The sequence below is a fragment of the Dasypus novemcinctus genome, chromosome X (genome assembly GCF_030445035.2).
Source record: "Dasypus novemcinctus isolate mDasNov1 chromosome X, mDasNov1.1.hap2, whole genome shotgun sequence".
Taxonomy (NCBI): Eukaryota; Metazoa; Chordata; class Mammalia; order Cingulata; family Dasypodidae; genus Dasypus; species Dasypus novemcinctus.
In genome coordinates, this window is record NC_080704.1 from 34,460,194 (window position 1) to 34,466,435 (window position 6,242).

General features: G+C 41.3%; 1 non-coding gene and 1 pseudogene across 1 annotated transcript; one reads left to right on the forward strand and one right to left on the reverse strand.

The window, feature by feature from the left end:
• Positions 1-4,027: 4,027 nt before the first annotated feature.
• On the reverse strand, positions 4,028-4,089 carry LOC111767314 (U7 small nuclear RNA). Its single transcript, XR_002799166.1, has one exon. It is a non-coding gene; the product is annotated as a U7 small nuclear RNA (small nuclear RNA).
• A 238-nt stretch (positions 4,090-4,327) lies between these two features.
• LOC101420323 (contactin-associated protein-like 2 pseudogene) lies at positions 4,328-5,147 on the forward strand (annotated as a pseudogene).
• The last annotated feature ends 1,095 nt before the right edge of the window (positions 5,148-6,242 follow it).

Genomic DNA, 6,242 nt, shown 5'->3' on the forward strand with positions numbered 1-6,242 from the left:
AACCCAGGTAATGACACATTCTTTTCGTGCATTGGCTCATGACCAGAAGCAGACATAGATGAAGATAAGGATGTCACTGGTACCATGATACAGAAATAAACTAAGCGACTCATGAAAATATCATACATTTGGCCTCATAAATGTTTTATTACTTGCAGCCAACTGATCTACGTATACTGACCGCTTTCTGGCTATTCATGTGTGAATTCAACACTATTTATTGAGCATCTGCTATGGATTCAAATCCCAGCTTCATATTTACTAACTGCTTATCCCTGAGCACCACTCTGAGCTTTGATTTCCTTATGTGTAAAATGGAGATAATAATAATAGCTGCTATATGGAACTGTGGACAGATTAAATAAGCAAATGCACACAAAGCCCTTAGAACAGGCTTTAGCAAAGTTCTCAACAGATGTTAATTATCCTCCTATTATCCTATGAGGCAATGCATTTCCTTTTTTACTTACACAACTTTATATTAAATTGCCATAGCTTGCAAGACAGAGTCTTGATTTCAATAACTGCAGGCAGTTCAGAGAGGTAACTTAATCTGCCTGAGTTCATAGAGCAAAATGAGTAGAAGCGAACTCTGAAAACCCCAATAATCGATGTCATCAGCCCAGTGCCTTAGAACAGATTTCTGAGACTCCAGGTTCTTACCCATGGCTGGAATATGTGCAATTCCTACTGGTCAGGGCAAGCCCACTGGATGTGGGAAATATCCCTGCCTAGAGTGCCGCGATCTACTTCTTGCTGTGACTTCTTTTCCACACCACTGCAAGCTTGAGGTCTCCGGCAGTTCCACTCCCAACACCACCCTCCCCACCCCTGGTGTTACCCAAAACACCTTTGGACAAAAACACCACAGATAGTCCTTTCATTTCTCTAAATTGTCAATAGAGGAGAGGGGAATACAGCTGCAACTCAGATGGTCAAGCAAATGCCTTGCTCAATACTGTAAGTAGTACCCTCTGACATGAGCTTGAATAAATCAGTACTCCTGTCAATTCAAAACTCCTCAAAACCCCACCAAAAGATTTGCTTGGAAGTTTAAGCCACATTATCCCTAAGATGTAGGTAGATATAGATTAAAAATGTAGATTTTTTTTCTCCCCGCCCCAGTTGTCTGTTCTCTATGTCCATTTGCTGCATGTTCTTTTGTCCGCTTCTGTTGTTGTCAGCGGCATGGGAATCTGTGTCTCTTTTTGTTGCATCATCTTGTTGTGTCAGCTCTCCGTGTGGGCAGCGCCATTCCTGGGCAGGCTGCACTTTCTTTCGTGCTGGGCGGCTCTCCTTATGGGTGCACTCCTTGCGCGTGGGGCTCCCCTACGCGGGGGACACCCCTGTGTGGCACGGCACTCTTTGCGCACATCAGCACTGTGCATGGGCCAGCTCCACACGGGTCAAGGAGGGCTGGGGTTTGAACCGTGGACCTCCCATGTGATAGATGGACGCCCTATCCACTGGGCCAAGTCCGCTTCCCTAGATTTTTTTTTAATGTAGATATTTTAAAGTGTTAATTTCATCACTTTATTTCACTGTATATATATTTTAATACCAATTACATCTCTCTGACCAGAATATATATACACATATGTATATATACATACACATATGTATATGTACATGTATATTATATACATATAGTTATTTTTGAGCACCTAATGGCTAGGTCCTGGGATCAGGGCTTTCCAAACTTTTTTCATTTAAAACATATGTTAATATGATTATATCTGTCTGGTGGCTCTACAGATGATCCTAATTTGTGCTTTTTTACTTACTAAGCTTTCTACATTGAGCACATGTTATCTGAGGATCAGGAAAACAGTTAAGCACATGTTTGTTATTTTTCAGCAAATAATTCATCTTGAATTAAGTGTTTATGAATGTCATGGGAGTGGATGTAGCTCAAGTGGTTGAGTGCCTGCTTCCCATGCACTAAGTCCCAGATTCCATCCTGGGTGCCTCCTAAATATAAAACACACAAATGAAAAAACCAACTCTCATTGGGAGCAGATGTAACTCAGTGGTTAAGTGCCTGCTTCCCATGCATGAGGTCCCAGATTCCATCCTGGGTACCTCCTAAATATAAAATAAAGAAATGAAAAAAACAACTCTCATTGGGGAGCAGATGCAACTCAATGGTTGAGTGCCTTCTTCCCACATACATGGTCCTGGGTTCAGTCCCCAGTGCCTCCTTAAAAAAATGTTTATGAATTTTCGATTCCTCTCAGGAGCCAAGTTCTAATTATTTTACAAACATTTCATTTAGTCTTCATATATTATTATCTCTGTTTTTTCAGAGAAGGAGGTTCCGAGGAGTAACTTTCTCAAGGACATATGCATAGCAAGTAGCATAATCTCCAAGTCTTTGAACTGTACAACACCAGAAATAGAGGAAATTTTGAAAGGATAGAATTCAGATTCATTGTTGGCAAATCTGGGAATGAAGGTTGAAAAGGTTTGCTAAAATTTTAGTTATAATATTATCTGTAACTTTAATCATCTCTATCCCTTGAAAGCAAAAAGTATAATAATGATTTCTGAAGGGGAACGGTCATGGCTGACAGGACACATAAGCAATTTAGAAAATAATTTAAGTCAAGTTGAAATCAATCTGAGCCTATAGCCATTCTTCTATTCACCTTAGAGTTTGCTACTCATGATTAATTGCAAAGGAAAATGTTTGAGGACTATATACTTTGAAAAACTGGCAGAGGTGATGAACTCAAAAGAGAACTAAAGATGATTCACATTATTGGAATATTAAATTCTCATGCTACCCAAAGACAGAATTTGATTCATTCCAAACAGGCCATACCCTGCTGCAGCCGGCTCCTACCTGCATAATTTATAACTTAAGTACAGACATGGACTTCACATCTGATGAGGTATTAACTATGTTCAGGTATTCCTTTTTAATTTTTTAATTTTATCATTATTTTTAAAGATACTTAGATTATACAAATGTCACATAAAAAATATAGAGGGGAGTGGATGTGGCTCAAGTGATAAGGCCTCCGCCTACCATATTGGAGGACCCGGGTTTGATTCCTGGGCCTCCTGGTGAAAAGGAAGAAGAGAAAGGATGCCTGTGTGGCAAGCCAGTGCCTGCATGGAAAGCCAAGTGCCCGCGCAGTGAGCCAAGTGTCCACACAGTGACCCGAGTGCCTAGGCAGCAAGCCGGGTGCCCATGTGGGTGCCCGTGAAGCAAGCCAAGTGCCCATGTGGTGAGCCAGTGCCCATGCAGTGAGCTGACTGCCTGCATGGCAAGCCAAGGGCCCACATGAGTGCCCGCATGGTGAGCCAGTGCCCATGTGGCAAGTGGAGTGCCCACGTGGTGAGCTGGTGCCTGCACAAGTGAATTGTGCAGCAAGATGATGATGCAACAAAAGAGAGATGAAGGGGAGAGTCAAGGTGAAGCGCAGCAGAAACCAGGACTGGGTGGCGCAATTAACAGGGAACTTCTGTCCACATCAGAGGTCCCCAGGATCGAATCCTGGTGAATCCTAGAGTAGAAAGACGAGAAGACAAAAAGAGAGATAGATACAGGAGATCACACAGTGAATGGATACAGACAGCAAAAACAGCAGGGCAGGGGAGGAGGAGGGGAAAAAAATACATATAGGGGATTCCCTGTGCCCTGCTCCCCATACCTCCCCCATTTTCCCACATTAACAACATCCTTCATTAGTGTGATAAATTCATTGCAATTGATGAACACATATTGAAACATTGCCACTAAGTTTGAATTAAAGTTTACATTGTAGTTTACACTCTCTCCCACCCAATTCGGCAGGTTATAACGATTTATAATGGCTTGTATCTGTCATTGCAATATCATTAAGGCAATTCCCAAGTCCCCAAAATGTCCCCATATTACACCTGTTTTTCCCTCTCCCTGCCCTCAGAACCTCCAGTGGTCACAGCCTCCACATCAATGGTGGAATTTCTTCCATTGTTAGAATCACACTAAGTTATAGTAGAATACCAGTAAGTCCACTCTAGTCCATAATTCATATATGAGGGCCTTCCAACAAAAGTCAGAAGACCTACTAGACAAATTCTAAAAGAGCTATAACACTTGTTCAGGTATTCTTACTGTCATTCCAGAGATAACTTCTTGTCTCTTAAGAGTATTTTGTACTGAATGTTTAGCAACTAAAGTAATTAGAAAATAGATTTTGGCTTCAAAATTATTGAGATATAAAATAGAAAAAGAAAATGATTCTGAGACCTCCTTTCCTCTTCACTGGAATTATAGTCACATTTCAGCTTAAGACTTAAAGAGATCCTGGGGAATGTTCAGAAGTCTGATTGGGCAGTGGGAAATCCACCTGCATCACAAAGGCAAGGGGCAGACCTGAGCCAGGCTGACAGGAAGAGAAACAGGGAAGACTGACCAAGAGATCCACAAATACAGCACCCCAGGATTCACCGGTTGGCCTCTCCAGGGTACAGTTCAACCAGATCGCTCCCCTCAAGGCTGCCTTGAGGCAAACCAACGCCTCCACCCACGATCACATCCAGGGTGAGCTAGAGGAGTCCAACTGCGGGGCCTCCCCACTCACCATCCCACCCATGTCGGCTGCCATGGACCCCTGGTACTTAGACCACCTGGACTCAGCCAGTGCTGATTTTCTTTACAATCTGGGACTAGGTCAAGCTATCAGAAATGGAGTCAACGGAAACTCGGCTATCATTGGAGGGGTCATTGCTGTGGTGACTTTCACCATTCTCTGCACCTTGATGTTCCTCATTCGGTACATGTTTCGTCACAAGGGCACCTACCACACCAATGAAGCAAAAGGGGCGGAGTCAGCAGAAAGCGCCGATGCTGCCGTTATGAACCACAACCCCAATTTCACCGAGACCATTAATGAAAGCAAAATTGAGTGGTTCATCTGAGGGGCGGCTATTTGGCCATGGGTTAGGGAGGGGGGAATTATTAGGGAGGTGGGAAAGGAACAAAAGCACCCTGCTTTATACTCTCGAGCACATCCTTAAAATTTTCAGCACAAGTTGGGGGAGGCAAGCAACAAAAAATTCTTGAGACTGTTCACCACAAAAATACTTTTTAATATTTCTTTATAGCTAAGTTTCCCCTTCTGTATCTAAATAAAATAATACAAAAGTTACTTTTAGAGCTTACGCAATGGTTGAAATTTGTAGTTAATATCTCTTATTTTGTATATGGTTAGAGGTGTTCTAAAAACCTGTGATAACAGGGCAAGATTTCTACATTATTAAGAGCCCTTAGAATGTGGGTATTTTTTCTTGAGAAAAGCTGATTAACATATATACAGCCTCCAATATTCTCTTCTTTTTCCATATAGTCGTTTTAATGGCTTAATGTAGTAATTAGTTCGTGTTCACATAATTATTAGTATTTCCTTTGGTGTCCTGTAAATTGGAAGAGGAAAGAAAGGGACAAAGAGAACTTATTATTTGCCAATTTTCAATGCCAGTTGTCTGAGGGCTCCTGCCTGACACCAGTAGTTGAAGGAAAAAAAGTATGTAACACTTGTTGTATAACAACATAACCAGCACTACTGGAGAGAAGCGCTGAGAATGGAAAGTAGTTTCATATTGGGATTGTTGGCTTTTTTTTTCCACTGAATTCTAAGAGACAGTATTGTTCCACATATGTAGTCTTAGACCTATTTAATATATGTAACTTTCAGCTGTGATGCTGTGGTGACCAGCTGTTACAAAAGATTTTTCCTCTGCTTTACCTGCAATATATTGGATTACATTGTATGTGTATGTAAGTGCTTCAGTAGGGGATTAGAGCCAGATGTTATGAATTGTTGCTTCTGATTTTTATAGTCATAGAAAAAGTATGGACACTTTCTAGTAAATGCATAAATTAGGTTGCTCTCCTTATTTTGGTTTAAATCTCTAGTTTCTAATCCCCTGTGACAAAATCCTAGCAAACAGTGTCCTCTGAATGGACACATCACAATAAAGCCAAGTTATTATTGTTATTATTATTGCTGTTACTCTGGAATCATATGGAAAACACTGCAATATTTTGAGTGATCCACTCTACATATTATCCCATCCAAAATAGTCTGCCTTGGTTCAGGAATCTTCTATGGCAGACACATTTGGACCTCAGGTTCATCACAAACCTGGTAATTAGTTGTTGCTTCTCAGAGAATGGACGTGTCTACTCAATCACACCTCTCAGTTAATAGGAACGTTGACCATGTACTCAATTTTATTTTAAAATAACA